General features: G+C 41.6%; 1 pseudogene; it reads left to right on the forward strand.

Moving 5' to 3' along the window:
* Positions 1-2,683: 2,683 nt before the first annotated feature.
* LOC149288413 (laminin subunit gamma-2-like) lies at positions 2,684-19,730 on the forward strand (annotated as a pseudogene).
* Positions 19,731-21,546: the final 1,816 nt, after the last annotated feature.

A 21,546-nucleotide genomic window follows, 5' to 3' on the forward strand; every position in this document is an offset into this window, starting at 1 on the left:
CTTACTTGGACGGGTATTAATTTTCTCTAAGTGATAGGCAGGTTTAGGCACAATACCTTTGCAGGGAGTAGCTTATTTTTTATTAATATTTTTGTATACCTTGTACATAGCAGAGCTCCTTATCACACTTATATCTTCAGGCCTTTTAACCTACTAGCTTTATTACTTCTTGCACATTCTGTTTTTAAAGGTGCTGATCCATCAATATTGCTTAATGCAACACCTTGTAAATAAATGCAGCTAGAAATATCGTTGCTATTGCTGTTAAAATCCCCATTCATTCATCTATAAATACTATTTATTTCTCCTGGGAGCACTTAATTGTCATATACTCTATGACCTGAAGTATGTGGACATCTGAGCATCACATTGATACGAGCATCTTGGACATCCCATTCCAAAACCATGGACATTAATATGGAGTTGCTCCACTCTACTGGGAAGACTGTTCACAAGATTTTAGACTATTTCTGAGGAAATTTGTACCCATTCAACCAAAAGAGCATTTGTTAGGTCAGGCACTGATGATGGGACTAGAACCTGGCTCGCAATCTCCGTTCCAGTTCATCCCAAAGGTGTTCGATGGGGTTGAGGTCAGGGCTCTGTGTGCCCGGTCAAGTTCTTCCACACCAAACTCATCTGTTTCTTTATGGACCTTGCTTTGTGCGCTGGGGCACAGTCATGCTGGAATGAAAAATGGCCTTCCCCAAACTGTTTCCACAAAGTTGGAAGCATAGCATTGTCCAAAATGTGTTCGAAAGAAAACACGGCGACTACAAAGCCCCAGACCATTATCCTTCCTCCACCAAACTTCACAGTTGGCACGATGTATTCTGGTAGGTAGCGTTCTCCTGGGATCTGCCAAAACCTGGTTCATCCACCAGACTTCCAGATAGTCACATGTGATTCATTACTCCAGAGAACACATTTCCAGGTCTCCAGAGTCTAGTGGCGGGGGATTTACACCACTCCAGCTGATGCTTGGCATTGTGCATGGTGACCTTCAGCTTTTGTGTATCTGCTTGGCCATGGAAACCCATTTCGTGAAGCTCCAGGCGCACAGAGGCAGTTTGGATCTCTGCATTGAGTGATGCTACAGAGGACAGGCATATTTTACATGCTATGTGTGCACCACCTACCACTTCATGGCTGCGCTGTTGTTACTACTAGACGCTTCCACTAGATGTAGAGGAACCCCAGAAACTCAATAATAAGGGCCATACGTTTTTTGCTCATTAATGGTTTGTGTAATTGGAACAGACATTTTAAGAGGGGGATATGCTGATTATACCACAGATTACAACAGGACTTGTGACCACCTAGAGGCAGTGTGCCTAAATTGTTGTCAAGTTGCTATGGAAACATTGGGCCTGACTGTGACTGGGAGCTGAGTAGACGATTCACACCTCCCTACCAGCTTCCCTGTTTGTCTTGCGTTGCCTGAGGGCAGACAATCTGTGCAGGACGGGAGTGTCTCACCACAACCTCTGGCTTACTTCCCTCCAGACATGTTTTGCGACTCAGGCTGGGAGTCATTACTCTGACCCCTGCAACAATCATTTCTTCTGGCGGTGTCTGATTATCTCATTACTTCCTGTCTCTGGATCACAGAGCTCCAGCCCATATTAAAACATCTCAAATGTACTTCTTTGGTTACTTGCAATCTCTAAGATGACAAGTCTTGATGGAAAACATCACACCTAGGTCACAATAACCCCAGTAACACAGAGGAAAGGGATGAGGGTGTGAATGTTTTATACAACCATAGCAATGGTGCAAGCACCCTAAAATTCCCTGATATTGTGAATATCGCCTCTGCCCACAATACAATGTGCACTTGATGGGCATTGTGCTGATTTGTACAGAATAATCTGCGGGTGAATGCTGATCTCCTTCTTCTACTTCATGGCTGGGAATGCTACCCATGAACATGTCCCTATAAATATGCAACAAATATCAATCATGTTTGTACGGTCATAGGAAGCAAAGAATAAGTATAATCCAATATGCTACTGACACTTTAGGGTGATTTATAAAGATGTATAAGAATGGCAGTGGACATGTACCATCTTAGAACTCCATTTTTGGATAGGTATTTGGAGCCCAGCTTCTAGGACTGGAGACCTCCATCACTGCCCTTGGACACTGCTATAGGAAAATGGTTTTATACTTTAAGAAAAACAGTGCTGAACAGAGATTTGTTGCAATATATAGTTTGATGTACATTATATCTGTTTTAATATTGGAAATTACATGAGTTTGAGGGTGGTTTTATAGTCCTATGACCTTCTAAGCTGCTCCACAGGCGATAGCTGAATTAAAGAAAATTAAAATCTATGAACTAACGTGGAAGCTTTATATATAGACATGTATGCCTGTCATATATAGGACTACAACTCCCTAAACTCTCAATGGGCCACCATTATCCCTGCAGTGTTTGTGTAAACCTCCAAAATACTTTGCGGCAGGAATTCTTGTGTATATGTGAAGAAGGAAACCAGGGTGGGGCGCTTAATCAGAGAGTGAGTCACGACAGGAGATCTTTGTGTCTGTAATGAGTCAGGTTACACGGATCTCATAAAACACACCTGACGGACACTTAGACAGAGAACGAAGAACCGGAGACAGAAATAAGCCTACGGAAGCAGCTGCAGAGCACCCAGGGTCCTACATCTCTATAACGATGGGGCAATGGAGGTCTCTAAGGCAGACCCAGTCCTTCCTGTTCATTCTGTCTGTGGCAGCAGGGACCCTGAGTATAGAAGGTGAGCAGCCTGATTCTCCTCTCCCTGGGGATATGGGGTGACCTACTGGAAGTGGACGTTTGGGGAGTACGCTTGTATCTCAGGTCCTGGCAAACCTCAAGAGTAGTGCCTTCTAAAATATTACTGCTGTGACCTTTTCGACAAGTATCTAAACAATTATCTGTAACATATAGACTAGCTCCTAATGTGTCTGCCCCCTCTGGCGAATTTAATGCTTTATGTGACTGATATACATTGTTTTGCAATAGATTGCACAGTTAATCTCCTAAAGATTTATGGCTGTCAGGGATTGATAGATGTGCAATGAAGAAAATGCATGGAAAATCATTTAGTGCGTGCAGGTACCTGAGCTCTCCCACCTTCTTCTTCCATCAGATTTGGATTCCCTGTATCTGTTATATTTTAAGTCACACCTGGTGCAGCTCAGCCCGGTTATAAATGGAATTTAGTTTTTTAGAAAAGCAGACAACAGTGTGTTTCTGGTCACTGTGAACTTTTGAATAGTGCACCCCAAGGATGAGGAATCACTGCATTCAGTACTGTATGGGTTTTATTCACAAAAAGTACATTTAGGTGAATAGAGTTGAAAGATGTTCTGAAGGATCAACACTGGCAAGGCTGTCTTGTTCGAAAGGCATAGCTGGCCCTCCATGATACATAGTTGCATGCATTAGGCTAGGCAATACGCAAGAAATCTCAGTTTTACTCAATGCATCATGAGATGTTTGACCTCAACTCATTAACATCTCACCAATAATGGTTAGCATAGAGTCTACAGATGTTTGAATAGAACAACATTTTAAAGGGTGCCTACTTGTTTATGTTATGATGGTTGGAAAATGTACTCCATGACCATCAATGAGGTGCTGTTTGGATTCACATTTTTAAATGTCTACCAGGGTATTGTATTTGGGTTAGAATGTGTGGGATGTTTAGATGTGTGGTGTTAAATAGATGAGTGGAGTTCAGGTCATGCATACTGGTATGGCATTGTTTAGTTGGGTGCTTACATGTTGGGGGTTTCCATAAGTAACAAATGGCACTGCTCAGGGGGGGGGTTCTTGTTAGTTGATGCGCTTGAGAGCTTAGTAGCTGGTCATTGGAATGCCAGAGAAGGGACTAGGAATGACAGACACTAAAGTATACCTACTTGTGAGGAATAGTTATGATGAACATTTGCATTATGTGGCAAACAGAATAAAACTGGATTTAAATTCAAAGGCAAATAAGTTATTAATAGGGAAATCAGGGAAGCAGTCCATGTTATATAACGGGGAGAACGGTGGGCACCGTCCAAGGAACTGTCACACAGGAAGTACATGGTTCTGTGTGTGGCTCTAATAGCTAGATGTAGTGCATCTAAAAAACCACCATAAAGTGCACAGAACTTATTGTAGTTTTGGAATGATCACATATTCCTGGAAGGGTGGGACTGTGCACGTCTCTATACATATAAAAACAGGCATTTCTTTTATATAGTCTAATAAGACAGGAATGTAATCATGTTATAACCTGACAAAAGGCTGGTAGGAGTAGTTTGTGTGAGAACTGTTGGGAGAGAGCTTGGCATAGTGTCTGGTGGAGGACCCCTGCTGGAAATAGGCCCCAGGCTGGCAATGGGCCTGGTCGTTTAACAAAGTGTCTTCTGTCGTATGCAATGTGCACTTAACTCAGCTCTTTGTTTGACTTCAGTAAAGTGGGTACTTTGGGATCTTTGTCCAGACTAGCATATGCATGCAAACACACGATTAATTTAAATACTGGCACAGTCTGGATAGGATGTGCAGGCTGCATTTCTAGATATCGGAGCTGTAGATAAACACAGGGCACAGATTAGGGGTGGCAAAAGGTGCAAGATGAGGTGTCCCAAAGCCTCAACGGTCTATTCACTAAACCTAGCGTTCTCTTTTTGTTGGCTGACAAATACGTAGATCATGAACACCTCTGGGACAGGCAGTTGATTTTGGCATCTCTCATTAATTGCCATGTGGAGACTGATTTTTCTAATTTTGTGTTTTTGTTAACAAGTTCAAAACGATTAGCTCGGTTGATTTAAGTTAAATTGAGAAAATAGCTAACAGATTTCTTTTTCTCCCTTCTTTCTCTGTTCAACCCATTTGGCCTTGACGACGTGGCTTAGTCTTTGCATCTGTCTGCAACTGCAATGGTCGCTCCCAGCAGTGCGTGTTTGACCCTGACCTGCTGGCACAGACGGGCAATGGATTTCGCTGTATCAACTGCATGGGAGACACCGATGGTCCAAACTGTGAAAGATGCAAGCAGGGATATTACCCACAGCGTGGGGGGACCTGTGTACCCTGCTACTGCAATTCTATAGGTATGTCAAATTCCTTTTTCCAATTCATATGCGACACCCAACCTTTTTGCCATTCTTTGTCCACGTGAATATAATGACCACACTGTCTAAAATTGAGTTAAAAGGGTCACATAATTTCTACTCATCCTTCCCTTCATCTGTATTTCCCTCTCTCTCCTCCAGTGTCAGTTTTCCCCACTGAGCCGCAGCCTTTTCTCCTGTCCTCTCAGCTTTTCCCCACTATTTCCACCTTAGCATTCACTCTCCGTATCCTATTATGCTTCCCCCTCCTCTAACGATTTTGCCCTTCTCCCCTCACTGCTTTTTATTACATTCTTTTTTTGCAACCCAGACCACTGTTCTCCTTTTGCCTTCTTCCCACTCTATCCTTTGATTTATTGAATATTATTGTCACTCACCTGAGCTGATACCCCCCCCATAAAAAAATAATTTCTGAGCCCCCTGATATAATGGAAGTAATCAGCTCTGGTGGTCTAGCTGTGGCTTGGCCATAGCCTTTCTCACACTGCACCTCTGCTGTGGCAATGCCATTGGGGCATCAATGGGCATCTCAGTATTGCCAAAGCTTTGGGAAGCCACCTATTTTGCCCTCACCGATGGCCCAGAGAAGATCAAATATATATTTCTTTATTATTTCTCCTCTCAATGCAGGCTCCCTCAGCACACAGTGTGATAACTTTGGCCGCTGCAGCTGTAAGCCGGGTGTGATGGGTGAGAAGTGTGACCGATGCCAGCCCGGATTCCACTCCCTCACGGAGACCGGATGCAGGTAATGGATGTTAACGTACATAATGCTTTCTTGAAAGGAGGAGGATATAAAATGAGTTTATAAATGAAAGCTGGGAATACTAGAGAACCCAGTTCTAACATTCCATACAGGATGCTTGTATGGATACAGCATGTGTTGTGGTTCCAATGTATGGAATTGGGCTCCTTTAACACATACATTGACCATCACCCTTTTTTCTAAGATGTAGCATACCGTAATTTCCTTGGTTTTCACGTTTGCATATAATTAGTGTTCAGTTACCGGGAATAAACATATAATGGCTTCTTAAGTCCCTAGTGAGTAAAACACATAAGGTCCTTTGTCATTCCATAATAATGCTCTTACCTAAAAAGGTTTAGTGTCATGATGAAGAGTCTTCTGTCAATTTACAGATTATTCCACTTTCATAGTTTGCTGCCATGGGTAGACGTGGGTCAGTGAACAGATACCATAATGCTGTAAATGGTGAGACTAATGTATTTCCTACACCATGCAGGAGACACGGCTGTCAGTGTGACCCAGCAGGCAGTATTCAAGGATGTGACACAGAAGGGACATGTGCGTGCAAATCTGCCGTTACTGGAGAGCGATGTGACAGGTAGATATAACAATAAAGTGGATCCTACATGTTGCAATTCACTGAGAGTCTCATGTAGTCGGGCTTCAAGATTAACGGATTCAACATTTATGTATCAAAATCCCACCTGATGCATACCAAAGGGAGCTTTAATCATGTTCTGTTAAGGATCTGCCTTATTATTCTGTCCAATTAAGTGAGTTCTCTCTTCATGTTAAATTGTTGCTGATTGGTTCAAGCAGCCTTTGTAAGGGTGGGGTGGGGGAAGAGAACTTCAGGACAAGAAATTCATTGGATGATGCTGACTGTGCCATAGGCTGCCACCAATCTCAGCTTCTATAAGGTGGGCTTTTAAACTAAGTATTTCCTAAACTTTTACACTGGTTGCCAGACAATCACAAGCTTGGGTGGTTTTAAAAATAATTCAGAGGAATTATGGTAATGTCTATAGGGTTGGATTCCCGTCGAACAATCATAAACATAACCTGAAAATGATGAAAATATAATGAAGTTCTCCTTAATATTTTTGAACATGACAGTTGATGGGCTGCAATATTAAATACTATTATTGTATTGTCATATTGTCATTATGATGACTGCGTTAGAAGCAAGATTTAGACGATTCGGGGCCTGTCTTCTGTATTTCAGTGCACAGTCCCTGCAGCAGATGGAGTCTAATTCCTATTGGCTGGAGTGAACTCATACAAACTCCTCAACCAATAAAAATTACAATCTACTAACTGTTTCTAACAAAATGAATGGGTTAAATATGATATTTTATTTTTAATGCTGCATATAAATAAGCAATCTCCTTATTCACCATTATCAGAATGTATTAATTCAACGGGTCACATGGTCTCTGGGTATGAGTTCCAAATGTGAAGCAGCCACCAAGGAAGCCAATGGAATAATTCCTGATGATCGCTCCACATTTAGCTCTTTGCCCTGATATGAGGCATAAAAAATATACAAACAGCATTGTTGTGTGTATAATCATGTTGTTGTTGTTTTTAAACCTACTGACATTAAATCATTTATTGGGAAAAATAAAGCCAATACTGTAATGTGCAGTGGGCTGATACTGTAATCGTAATGGGTTTAAGACTAGCCAAGTCAGTCTATTATGAAAAAGAAAAAAAATGGGCGAAATGGGGTCCTGTAATTCGGAATCCTGCCTGGAGCCCAGTAGGATGAAGCTCTGTATTGCTGTGAGACACTTCATAGAAAGCAGTGCCGTGCATTGTGTTACAGCACAGTCTAATGAAATATGTCATGTTCCATGATAGGTGTAAGCCTGGATATTACCACATGGATGCAGCACGCACGGAAGGCTGTTTGAATTGTTTTTGCCATGGTCACTCTACGTCATGCAGCAGCTCCAGTCAACACAGTGTGAGAAACATCACTTCCTCCTTCCAAAAAGGTAAAAACGTGGAGGAAGCGGATGGCGCACTTCAGGTGCACTCTTAAAATGTCATACCACTGACTTATTAGAATGAGCTTCCTGTTAACAGTAACTATTCAATGTAAACTTCCTGTTTACAGCAATCAGTCATTGTGCACTTCCTGTCAGTTTCCTGTATTGCTGTTAACAGAAATACCGGAGTGGGTTTCTTGCTAAGAGCCGCTTGTAAGGCTCTTCCTATTAATAGTGTCCACTTGGAAGTATATACCGTGTGAGCTTCCATTTACAAGGACTTATTTAGTCAAACATTCTGAGTGTTCGCTATGTGAGCCTGATGCTGCCTGTGCTTTGTCAGTGTTTACAGCAGTAGTGGTTTTCTTTAGTTTTGTTAATTTCTAATTATCTATATTTGCAGACACAGAAGGCTGGAGCGCAGTCTTAAAAGATGGGTCCCCAGCACCTGTACCTGTTCGGATGTCTCGACACCAAAAAGAGGTCTACCTAGCATCGAGACAAAGAGAGCCTCTGTACTTTAATGCCCCAGGTATGGGGTTAAACAGTTTACTTCCCAGAATCTCTGTATTCCTGATATGGTGTTTAGGTTCTTGTAGCAGTCAAACAAAAGATAGAATGGAAAGTGAAGCAAATGATTATGAGTTTCAATAAAGAATATTTGATTCTGGCATGAAGATGGTACAGCCTGGAAAATAGTGAACATCACAGGCATGTGGAGACATAATTCCTAAAGGAGTAGTAACCCCCTTTCCTACTTTTATGTGTAGAAAATGATTAGTAATTATACTTCGCCTTATTCCTATGCACCATTCATTAATAGATTTTAGTACTTTGATAGTAAGTTGATAGTAAGATAGAGCAGTCATGAGCATATCCACATATTGTGATTCTCCCTGTTGCTGAGTCTAAGGCAGACGCTATGGTCAACATCAATATTTGTTACATTGTTTTTATTATAATATATGAGGGCATCTATTGTTTGTTAAATAATGCCATGAATTGTGATTAAAAACCCAATCCTCCTATTCTTTGTGTAGCACAGTTCCTGGGAGATCAGTCTGTGAGCTATGGACAGGTACTGACTGTAAGTTTCCGTGTGGATCGAGGGCGTCACAGGGCAGGGGCTGAGGACTTAGTGCTGGAGGGTAATGGCTTGAGAATTTATGCCCCTCTTACGTCTTCCAAAACTGCACTGCCGTGCCGGCTGCCTCAAACATATTCATTCAGGTAAAGGTCTTATTTCAATTAATCAAATATCATAGACTTATAGGATAAACTCCAAGTCACACATTATTCAGTCTTTGCACACCAAAGCTTCCTTCGTTTTCTTTCTTTCTGTTCATCTTTCTGCTTGGTGTGCATGCTGATTTCCACCTTAATTATTCTTTATCCTTCTGGTAATATGTTGCTGCTCACCCTATTTCTTCAGGCTGGATGAGCTATCTGGGAGCCCTTGGACACCTCGTCTTAGCCACCTTGACTTCCGACGTCTTTTGAGTAATTTGACTTCACTTCAAATCCGCGGAACTTATGGAGAGTACAGTAAGTGGCACCTCTTATCTTTTAGAAAATAATTCACTCTGTAGGTCACAGCTACTGGGAAACTCACAGGTTTTTTTTTGTTTTTGTTTTTTACAAAAGATGGTTGGAAAGCTGTGGTTGTATTATTTAGCACTTTATTGTAACAGAAGGCAGAAAGATCATGATGATGTACATTTCTTAACATACAACATACATATATACATATATAACATGTATTGTCAGATCTATATGGGAAATATTAACACTTTTGTTGTTTGCCCTTTCTGTCTGAAAGGTACAGGATATCTCCAAGCTGTCACTCTGGTATCAGCTCGTCCTGTCCCTGGAGAACCTGCTCCTTGGGTGGAAAAATGTGTTTGCCCTGCAGGCTACCAGGGGCACTTCTGTGAGAGATGTGCCCCTGGATACCGCCGGCAGTCTCCAGGGCTTGGCCGTTTTAGTGCTTGTGTTCCCTGTAACTGTCAGGGCGGAGGTGTGTGTGACCCAGATACCGGTGAGTAGCCTCATTTAATCCCATCATTCCGACTGCCTGCATCCTTCCGCTGGCATTGAATTACACGGTTTAAACAACAACTTTTTGAAAACCCTCACCAGGTGACTGTTATTCTGGAGATCAGAATCTAAATAACGATTGTGCTGATTGCCCACATGGACTTTATAATGACCCGCGGGACCCCCAGAACTGTTTACCTTGTCCATGCAGCACTGGTATTGGATGCTCATTGTCCCCCGAAACTCAGGAACCTGTATGTGATGACTGCCCTGTTGGACTGGGAGGTAGGTCACAGGGGCCGGCAAAGAGTTCTAGGATGTTGGACTAATGTTTTCAGGTTTAGTAGGCCGCTACATTGTGATACATTTGCTATTAACAACAAGAAAAGAAGAAAGTTTTGTTTGTTTGCTTCCAAAACTACATTTTCAAAACTGCCTTTTTCTACCTTTAAGAGGAAATAGCGATGATGTACAAAGAAGGACTATAGCTATAATATATTATAATATTAAATAATCCATATGAATGTCAAATCATCACTTCCACAAGTGGAAACTGCCACAGGTTGGCTAGGCAGAGCTCTCCCTCTTTTAGGGGTGTGGCTAGCCATGCAGGGCCAGCCCCAGTTTGATTTAAGTGGGCAGGAAGTAGGCTGCAGTGGGCGGGGATTAGGAGAGAAGTGGGTGGGCAGCACTAAACTCCTCTCCCCCATCTAGAGAACAGAGACTCTGGGGAAACCTGTTCCCAGTTATGCACATGGCGGTAATTGTGAAATGTAAGGTTGTTTCATTTTTATGACTATTTTTTATAACCCAGGGCCCCGCTGTGACGTATGTGCCGATGGATATTTTGGAGACCCCCAGGGACTACGTGGACCTCCTCGTCTCTGCAGGCCCTGTGAATGCAATAACAATATTGATCCTACTGTAGAGGGAAACTGCGACAGAGTGACCGGGGAATGTCTCAAGTGTATTCACAACACCGGCGGGTTCTACTGTAATAGCTGCAGAGAAGGCTTCTACGGGAACCCACTGGATCCTAATCCAGAGCTCAAGTGCAGAGGTATAAGACGAATCTAGATATATTTGATGTATTTCTTATCTAACTGCATGGTTAACGTTTTCCAATTATTGAACCATTTGCACCTTTCACACTCTTGCAGCTTTCCTAGATACTGCTTGGTATTGAACGCTGTGTACAAAGAAATTGGTACTCACTGTTTATGTTCTAACATTATATCTCAAACTCTCTCGCTACACCACTGAATAATAAAGCAATTTATGGCCCTAATGCTAATATATTCATTCTCCTACAGCCTGTTACTGCCACCCTGTGGGAGCTGAAAATTCAGGGTGTCAGAAAGATGGTTCCTGTGTGTGTAGAGCTGGTTTCGAGGGTGAGAATTGTGATCGCCCGCAGTGCCCCAGCTGTTACAGCCAGGTCAGCGAGAAGGTAAGGCCATGAGGACAGCAGGTTCCCACCTGGGGTTTTTGTTTACCTGGATGATAGCTGCTCTGTTTCTTGCATGTGTCTATTTTATACTTTAGATCCAGGTACATTATATATTGCTTTAAAGCTGGCAAGAACTCTGAGTATATTAAAGTATATTCCTTCTGATCAATTTGTTCATAGATCAATCTGTACAAGAGGGAGCTACATGGGCTGATGGGAGCTAATAGCAACCAACAGTCCCCAGCCAGAGGGGAGCTAGAAAAGAGAATGAGGAAGGCAGAGGCAGCTGCGCGCGAAATGCTAAGAGAGTCTGAGGCTGCGCATGGTAAGGATCTAAGGTAGAGCCATGGAAACGGGCAATGACTGGTGTTCAATAAAGTGCTTACCCAGCTGGGGGAGCCTTTCATAGTTCAAAAAGCTGTTCAACATAGCCTACAGAGTGATTAAAAATGGCTATTGTTGTATCAATCCCAGACAATATAGTCCAAAATGCATGTGATACGCTTTAGCGAACCAACATTAATAGAACAAGTTACTCAGATGTAATCTTCTGATGCCATGTGATGAAGGGACCTCTGAGCTCTTGAAAGCGTATATGACTCTGTATCTTACTGTTGCTTATTCATGCAACTACCTCTTGCGGGCCTTGATATTGAAATGTTTAATTGGTTTTTTTTATCTATGTCCTTGCGGAATGATTTATCACTTTGTACATAAATAACCCAAATAGTAATTGTTATAGAGCAAGAACCACAATGTCGGTGACCCAGTGACAGAGCCACGTGTGACGCAGCCATGGAATGAGCTGAGAATTAACTGTGTTTGTGTGTCTGTAAATCTTTCCTCCAGGTGCAGAGATATCTCTGCAGAGGCGGCTGGCTGGACTTCAGGGATCCCAGTCTGAGACGCAGAATGAACTGGAACAAGCCCAGAGGAAGGTCCAGGTGGCGCAGGCCCAGAGCAGTCAGTACCTCGGACAGCTTCAGGAAGCACGGGGGAAGATAGGCAATGTGCGGATTCTGCTACAAGGGAGCCAAGCGGAGCTGGTTGGCATGGTAACCGAAACCTTACCCACCACATCGACATGACAGCTTATACAATCCAACAGCGTCACTGCTTTAATAGACACTAGTGCAAAAAGGAAAAACTGCTGTGTCTGTATAGTGTAGGATCCCACAGTGTTGCAATATTATTTTTATATTTTCATAATGCATTCTATTTTTTTGGGGGGGTTATGTGATAATGTTCATGCTATTCTACATTTGATCCCCCCCTGGCATTATAACGCATATTTTTATACAGTGCCAATGAACCTATATTTGTATAATCATATATATTAGCACATGTACGAAAGAATGATTATACTTTTCAGACAGGTGTTCTAAAACAGACTGCAAACTTCAAGATATATAAAATTACAAATATTGTTAAGCTTTGCATAAAACAAACAAATATATTTAGAATTGGGTTAAAGTCATTAATGCATAAACGTATCATTGACAAAATGTAAATATTTAGCGATTTGTTGTTCTTCATGTGATTTTACAGACATTTCCGAATACGAATTCCGGCCTAAATTCCGGAACTTTCGCACAGCTCAGCCAGGAGGCTCAGACTATAGCAAACAGGTAATGACACATCATTTTAATTGTGAAAAGCAAACTTAATTGGTGATAATGTAGAAAACGTGACTAACTGTGACAGGACCAATCACATTGATCATCAATCATAGGAGCACTCCGGTTCTGTTTTCATGTTACCGTATATTGGAGTCCACTTTCCATGCATATCGCTGCTGGCGTTTCTCTAGAAATTGTAGAGCTTCTGTCCCATTAATCCCCCCACTAGCTGCCTGGACTGAAAGCAGATAGCGTACATGCTCTATAGAGCTCCATTTTAGCCAATGAGAGTTGAGCTTCCTTTGAAATCAATGGGGGGGGGAGTAACAACAGCCAATTACACTAATGTCATGTCAAGTTACTGTTTTAATAGCATCCATGTGATTGGCTGCTGCTTCAGTAACTTTGATGGAACTACTACTGAGCATGTGCCAGAAATTTACATATAAGTGCTTCTTGATTTCAGCAGAGGCTGCCGGGTGAAGAGGAAGGTGGGACAGTGAATACTTTGGAGTCCGTTCAATATACATTAGAAATAAAAACACAATATTGGGGACTGGACTGTTCCTTTCATGTTCAAGGTATACCCTCCGTGTAGATTGTACTCCCTTAACCATCAGGGCTGTGTTTTTGTGTCTCTTGCAGGCTGGCGCAGGAAGCACAGATTGTCACGCGGGACGCAGCAGATGCCCAGGGAGATACACAGAAAGTTCTTCAGATTTTGCGCTCTGGAGATGCTGACCCTGCTGCCGGAGAGAGACTTAGGGCAAGGTGAGTCTCTCAGCCATATCTTCAGCCACCGATACACAGCTGCAGCACTCTCCCGCTTTAGCGGGCTGTGAGGATGAAGGACTGGCTGCGGAGATCCTATGATGTCCCTTGACCAGTATAGGAAGCTATAAAAAATAAATAGATGCGGCACAGATCTCCATTGTAGGTCCATGTGGCTACCTCAGATGCTCTGCAGCTGTACACCGTGAGGTGGCTCATTTGGTAAGGTGGCTGGGTGTCCGCTACCTCCTCTGTCCAAACCCCCTATGCGGGTGTTCTGATTGGACATCAGAAATATCGGGGCTATGCTTATAGCCCATTTTCACTGTTTCCTGTGAGTCAGCACCATGTTGTCCCATGTAACAGTCAGGATGATATTATGTGTTTGCAGACTAGAGGAGGCTCGCACGCAGGCCAGAGCACTGGAGACAGAGGCCATTCAGTCTGCAGCCGCCGCAGAGCGATCTCATCACGAAAGCATGCAGACAGCCCGTGCCTTGTCACAAACTGCCCGTCTGAACTCCGTGGAATTCCAGGTACCTCAGAATTACAGACCTTCCATCCCTAACACATAATCCTTTGGCCCAATGTACTGTGTATCCCAGTGTCTTCTTGGTCTTGGTTGTCCGCTGTAGATATGGAGGCTGCATCATGTACAAAGTTCATTGACTGCCAAGCTCCAGTCATTGAGGCACAATTTAGTACAATTATCCCATCTTTGACACAGGTCCATCGAAAAAAGACTATTTGGTTTTGATGAGTCCTATCTATAAGTCTTTCAATAATACAGCAGAGGTTGGGAAACATTACTGTGACCATCTGAGTAAGAGATGGATGAGCAACATATTGAAGTCTCACTGATTGACAGATAGGTAATCAGACTTTTGACACATAATATTTTGAGGGACCGTGGAAAAATAGTCAGGAGGCAATGCCCCACCTTTCATGGCACATATCCATTACTCCTTTTTAAAAATGTATAAAGTGGCCACCAGAGCATTAATGTGCTTTCATGCATTACATGTGACAAACTTTCATGTACCTTGCAAGATATAAACCTAGAACATTTTAATGAACATCCTGTGCAAGTGTGATAAATAAATACAACTACTAAAACTACGTGAAAGAACAAAAGTTAGCAGAAGCTCGTGGGCTACATGTATTGTCTTTTATGAGCCAGAACCCCAGGATATGTATGCAACTGTTCATTCATCTTAGCTGGGATTTCAACAAACCCCTCGCAATAGTAATGATAGTGATTTCGAGTCACCGCTTGTTAGAATGGAAAACACATAATTATCCCTGTAAGTAATGTCTACCCATCGGCTTTAAGGCTCAGCTACAGCGTCTACAGGCAGAATCCACAGCACTCAGAGACTCGGTGGACGCGGACTTATCTCAGAGCAAAAATCTCCAGGGCAAGTTTAATGTCTGGGAGCAGGAAGCAGAGGAGCAACTCCAGGAGGGACAAAAGAGCAGAGTGGTAAATATTAATACTGTAATATTGTGTAAAGATAAGATGTTGTGTATCTTGGTGCTATGATGCTGAAATTGTGGTTTTGCATTAAGCAACATACTGTATGATATGTCAAGCTTTAGTATGTTTATTCTCCTGTGTCTTTTCTCCCTTCATTTCTATATATATAAAATACATAATACAATAATAGATACAATATATTGTATAGCTCTCAAGCTAAAACGTAGATTACGGTACAGGGGAATATGTATGTCTTTGCAGCAGAAGTAAATTGCTCTTTTATCCAGATGTGAACAGATGTCTGCTAGCAAGAGGCATGAAAAACATTGTTTAGCCTCCTATTAATCCAAAGGACATGCCATTGGACATTTATTTACAATAAGTTATATTCATTTAATACATTATCTTGCATGAAAACTAATTTGTTTGACACGTATTGTTGTTGTTTGTGAATAAGATTGCACCACATACATCATCATAACAATGTGGGATGTTTGTGAAATTATTGGATGAAATTTGGTATATTGTGTGTTGATAGCATGATGTGGTCTTTCGAAACCTCATATGTCACCGGCATAAACATTACCCCATATGTATATCATACAGGGACAGCTATGATTGTTTGCATCTTACCAAGTTCTAAAGGGTGTTGGGTTTAAAGGCCCCAAAAATATTTGCTTCAGACCTTTTATTGGTGTTCTGGGCAGTGTGCAGCCCCATCTGGGATAAATAATGTATAGGGTCCCTGGATGGGGAATTACTGATAACTGTGAGAGGCGCTGTGTAAATTGTTTACGCTATATAAATAAAAGATAATAATAATAATATCTATCTATAAATAGTATTTGTCAATTGTCAATGTGCACATGGTCACCCTTTGCCTCCTCTGATGGCCTTGCAGTTGGCTGACCAGTTCCTCTCACGGGCAAATGCCGCCAAGATCAAAGCAGAGCAGGCTATGCGTACCGGGAACAGCACCTACTACGACATTGAGGGTATCCTCAGCAACCTGAAGGGTGAGTTAATGGGGGCATCTTTCTTCATCCAGCACTTAAAGCGCACCAGGTGATTTCTTTTTTTTGTATTGAGATTATTAAGTATTAAAGTTTCATCTCATCCCAATAGGGTTTGACGAAAAAGTAGGAGACAGACGCAGCGAGGCTGAAGATGCAATGAGGCTTCTCCCTGAAATCCGACGTCGGGTTGAAGCGGCAACAGATAACTCAGAAAGAGCTGGAAATATGCTGCAAGGGGCAGAAAGAGATGCAAATATGGCAACGGGCAACACAGGAGAGGCTCAAAGCATTACAAACGCTATTCAACTGGTAAGTCTTGCCATGAATACAAGCAAATATTCTACAAACCTGTTAATTTTCTCTATTTGTATCCTAATCAAATCTCATACAGACTCTGGCTACTAAATTATTATGCTACTGCGTTTCACAGACACACTTTTGGAATATTGTATTTCAGTTTTTAAATAATTTATTAATGTATTAGTAATTAGTTCTTTGTCTTGTGCATCCAATGGGGAGAACATTATTAGACCTAACAAGGGACGGTTAACCCTCAACAGCCAAAGGGATTTCTAATCTACAGCATGAAGGGGGTCTTCTGCCCGATGACTTTATGCTTGAAACGGCTACTAGCTATACCTTATTGACATAGTATGGTAACAACAGCCTTAATATACACATCTTACTAATACTGCACTCACTATGTCCCTGCATAGTACGTTTATGTATACTTTTAACTTGTTTCACTAAATCTTTAAAAACCATGTGTTTTTAACCCATTCCTTGATGTGGTCCATAGGACATGCTGCGGATGGGTCAGGATGCCAACAGTTCGGCGGAAATGGCTCTTGCTTTGGAGCGTGAATTTGCAGGGCTGGTCAGGATGACTAAAGGTACAGCAGATGATCTAGATACCAGGACTCGGACTGCTGAGAGAGACGGCGTGGCTGCAGAAGGGGTAAGAATACCTTAACTAAGCCAGCTCCTATGGAATGTCAATTAGAAGGGGGAATCCAACGTGATCAATGAACACATATGAACCAACGAGAAATAGAAATATTCAGAATTACTTAGTTTACTGAAACGTATTAGGATGCTCATTCCCCTGGCATACAGCAGGTTAATAACTTTAAGGCCAATAGAATATATGAGTTTTTTTATAACGTTTTATGACATTTTTCTTCTTCTTTATTGGTATGTTATGTTTTATTTGCCCGACCGGCACTCATTCGCTCACTTCTTACCTTCATGTCAGATTGTGCAGACCGCGCTGGAAGCTGAGGCCGGTGCTTCGGGCGCCGATAATGCAGTTACTGCCACACTCAGTGCTCTGGATCACATGCTCAGTTTGATGGGTAAGTGACAAGGTTAATTGATCCAGTGATGGTTTTAGTTGCCCCTGCATATAGTGATTGAGTTACAAACCTATTAACAATTCAGCTCGTGAAAGTTTGTATTTGTCAGCACATTATACAAAATTGAATTTCAGACCAGAGATATAATCACAATAAACAAATTCAGCCAGAAATCTTCTGATGGGTATAAGGGGGCTTTAGTATTTCAAGCAGTTTCAAAACCTGATAATCTGGCTTTCAATCTATACATTAGATTCATATATATATATGTGAACAATTTAATGTTATACAGTCAACAATTCATGTTAACTAGGAAAATCTACTTTTATTGGTGAATGAGCAAAGCAATGTAAGATATATTGGCTGATGCTATTTTACGCTAAAGTCTATTGCATCTGGATTAAAATAATTGTAACAAATGAACTATAAATCTGAGCAGAAAATAACCAGAACATATATATATATTCAGTGGGTTCTGGTTATAATTACTATGCTGTCTGGTGAGGTTTAGTTTGACTAAAGTAACATTTTCCTGTTCAGTTGAAATAAGCACAACACTTGGAGGGGTTGCAGCTGCTTGCATCTCTTTTCTGGGAATACCCTGATTTAAATCCCCCGGGTACTGGGATCAGTCTCTTCCCCTAAACACTAGGCCATTAATTTTTCCCATGCATGTATATCTAATGCATGTGATCAATACAGTGCCATTGATTTTTGTGCGTGCTGCGGCTTTGATGAGCAAGTCTTCCTGTGTTCTGGCATCTGGTCTACGATACAAGGATGGGACAGGTTTTATATAAAATAAATGCTGGGCTTTTTGTACACATTTGCTATGATTTGTTCTGGATTGGAACAGCTGTTGGGCTGTATGCTGAGCTAATATATTAATTTAAACAAACCAGTTAAATGGACCACTTACTGTCCCTGACACCCCACCAAAGAAGAATTTTGTGTTAACCCTGTAAATACTTTAATATGAAAACTGAAACCAAAACTGAAAAAACACCTAAGGAAGAAGCCGTAGCCCTGCAGCTACTCTCCTCCATGGTCCAAAGGTTTTTTGAAGCAGCCAATCAGTGGCAGGAAAAGTCTCCCATCAATGGGTGTGCTTTCCGCACATGCCCACAGAGCACTGAACCGACCCCCGCCAGTAGTGTTGCAAACATACCTAGGAACGTTCTAAATAAGCTAACCCTGAGACTATTTAAGTATTAACCTTTTAATAGCCCATGGCACAAATTCAGTTTATTTGCATCATCTGCATTTAAGCAGCATACTGGTAGAAAATGTACTAATTGGGTGGTTCAGATATCATTTAATCTGGGTAGAATATGAGGGAGTCGGCTCCAAACTGTGTGGCCCTAAGATTCCGGCCCTTCACCCGGAGAGTTGCCAGGTATGGTTGCTGGGCCAGCACTGGAGCTGGCATTAAGTATATCACATGCAGGGAAATGTATTTAACCAAACACACCCCTGCAAAGCATATAACTGGGGTTGGGGAAAGCTGCATATAGGGCATTTCTTTGCAAGGGGAGATTTAATGGGACGATGCAGTTATCAGATTCATTAAGGTGTATATGATGGCTGGAATGTCTCTTTAGTAATTAATAAGTTCCTTTCTTAAAGTATATGCATGTTACATAAGACTTTCAAGCTATCAGAGCCCTGTTTGTCATATGATTACAAGCTAAAACTATACATTGCTCAAGAAAATATGAATGGGATCCAATTTGACATGATGAAACGACATTTCCAGGCAGCTGTATTTGGTTATAAAATGGTTATTATCCAAACAGCAGGCGAAAGAGCACCTTTATGTAGTAGTCTTTTGCTTAAAAATGGCTCTGTCTATAATTTCAGCTGACATGGTTCTTTTCTCTTACAGACCGGCCACTGGTTGGTAACGAAGAAGGTCTCAGCGAGCTAGAACTCAGTTTGCGCTCTGCTCGTTCTCAGCTATCTGAACGTCTCAGGCCGGCAGTGAAAGATATGGAGCTGGCAGCTGAGCGCCAAAGACAGAGGATTCTCAGCGTAGACACAGAGATTAGCGGGATGCTCATTGACATTCAGAGCCTGAGGGACATCCGTGATAACCTGCCACCAGGGTGCTACAGCACCACAGCTATAGAAAGGCCTTGAAAGCTTCTAGGACACGTTAAGGACTGTATACTGAGATACCGGCCATACCATGAAGCAGTGGACCATACCAAATCATTCATACTGTGATAACTCTCCGGAGGCTTTTTAATGCAATCTTTATCATGCAATTTTGTATGCATTTGAAATGACAAAAAAGAGAGACATAGTCCTTTTGGAAAGGCGCCCGAGAAACCACTTACACGTGATGAAAGGAGAGACCATCCCAGTTTTTCTATCTCTGCAACATATTTCTATTTATTTATTAATAAAATATAACCAGACTCTGCTGCGCCATTGTCTAATGACATCACACATGTTCACAATTATAGCTTCTAGCAAAGCAAAATCTTTATTGATAAAACAGCAACATTAAATGAACAAAACTCGGTACACTAGTCCAAAAAAAAAAACTGCTCCGTTAACCCCCTCCCTGCCAGAGATTACACCGTATAATTGTATCGGTCTTTTGACAGAGTTGTATTTGCTTCCTTCTTACTGTCCTGGTCACCACTTTTATCAGCAGAGGGCCTGCAGTGCCAAACCAAATATCCCTCCCGCCCGAAGAGCACTTTTTAATACTTTACCAGCGACACTAAGTATAACAGAACCCACGTTCAACTGTGACGCCTTCCCAAGGCTGCATTGACTCCATCTTTTTGTAAGCATCCTTAAGATATGGCCCCCTTACAACCGACATCTTAAATCTAGTTTCCATTTCTATTTCTAGTAAGCTTCTAAAAGGACATATTTGAAGCCTATAACCTGGATAAGTCATAAGCAAGGCAAATCTCTTCATATAAAACGTTATTAAAACAGACCTTTGAAGGACACCCTTGCTTTTCAGTTTCCCTGATGGTTGAGTCCAGCCCGCACATGCTATAGTGACAGCCCAATGTGAAACTATGGTGTATAGTCATCCTGAGGCATATCCAATGACCATAGCCTAAAACTCCCATCCTGCTGCGCAAGCTACAGTCTGGTCAGAGGCGCTGCTGGATTCTGAAGCCTGTTTGGATCCTGCAGGGTGCTTGGAGTAAGATGCCTCCAAGGTAGCGCCAACCAAAGTATGAAACGCTTCACTTGTTTTTCTTTAGATACATAGTAGAGTAAAATTGTGCTTACAAGGAAGTAGAGTAGGCGCCTGCACTGGTGCGAAACTTCAACCAATATCCTCTTTGTTCCCGTAAGAATGATTTTACTTTAATATCTGAAGCAAAGCAAGTGCAGAGTTTCTAAAAGTTTTTATTTGATACCAGTTGGCAACGACTTATTTCGATGAGGCACCCTAGGCAGTAGCTCAAAGTACCATTTAGGATATATAGGATAGTGGGTATGGCTACACGGCTATAATAATGACTTCCCATGTTCTATGGCCTTTTAATAGGTGACATTAATAAGCCATGATGTATATAATTTATATTATTAGCGCTAGAGGTGCAAACATGACTGGATGAAAATAAATAACATGTAAGTCTGATCTGTCTGTTGATAGAATGTATCTTTAGCTCCTTTGTAACATGTAGTATAGAACTATACTACACTATACTATACTATACTACATGTTACAAAGGAGTTAAAGGTACATTCTATCAACAGACAGATCATTTTCCTCCTTCTTTATGTGGTTATTTTACTTTACAATAACATTTTGTTTTAATAGTCTTAAAAATCCAAGGTGTGCCCTAGAAATTAAATGCAATAATATCCACTGCAGGCTATTTTTGTAAGATATGAGCCTTTAGTTAAACTGCGTAAGTATTACAGGATGATGTTATAAGTTATTCTGTAATGCCGTTGGGTATATAGCATAATGGCC

Source organism: Sceloporus occidentalis, unplaced genomic scaffold, assembly GCF_023333645.1.
Source record: "Sceloporus occidentalis isolate IW3139 unplaced genomic scaffold, rSceOcc1.0.p SCAF_51, whole genome shotgun sequence".
Lineage (NCBI taxonomy): Eukaryota > Metazoa > Chordata > Lepidosauria > Squamata > Phrynosomatidae > Sceloporus > Sceloporus occidentalis.